Here is a 352-nt window from a genome sequence, read left to right on the forward strand (position 1 = left end):
ATATTTTTATTGATTTCAGAGAGGAAGGGAGAGGGAGAGAGAGAAACAGCAATGATGAGAGAATCATTGATCGGCTGCCTCCTGCACGCCCCCTACTGGGGGCCGAGTCCCCAACCTGGGCATGTTCCCTTGACCAGAATCGAACCCAGGACCTTTCAGTCCGCAGGCCGACACTCGATCCCCTGAGCCAAATCGGCTGGGGCGTAGCTTCTATTTCTGTGATCACCAGTGCCCAGCTGGTGTGTGTTGGTGTGTGCCTGCGTGTGTCTGTCTGTGTGTTTGTGTCTGTGTGTCTGACACTGTGTGCATCCAGCTGTGACCGAGGGTCCAGGGGCCCCCCCACGGCCCCCGG

The 352-nt window shown here is 57.4% G+C and overlaps 1 protein-coding gene across 1 annotated transcript in view; it reads left to right on the plus strand.

Moving 5' to 3' along the window:
* The window catches only part of ITPR3 (inositol 1,4,5-trisphosphate receptor, type 3), a 58,475-nt gene that overhangs the window by 14,540 nt on the left and 43,583 nt on the right, over positions 1-352 (plus strand). The gene's annotated exons all lie outside the window — the stretch shown is intronic.

The sequence above is a fragment of the Myotis brandtii genome, unplaced genomic scaffold (assembly GCF_000412655.1).
Source record: "Myotis brandtii unplaced genomic scaffold, ASM41265v1 scaffold539, whole genome shotgun sequence".
Classification (NCBI taxonomy): Eukaryota; Metazoa; Chordata; class Mammalia; order Chiroptera; family Vespertilionidae; genus Myotis; species Myotis brandtii.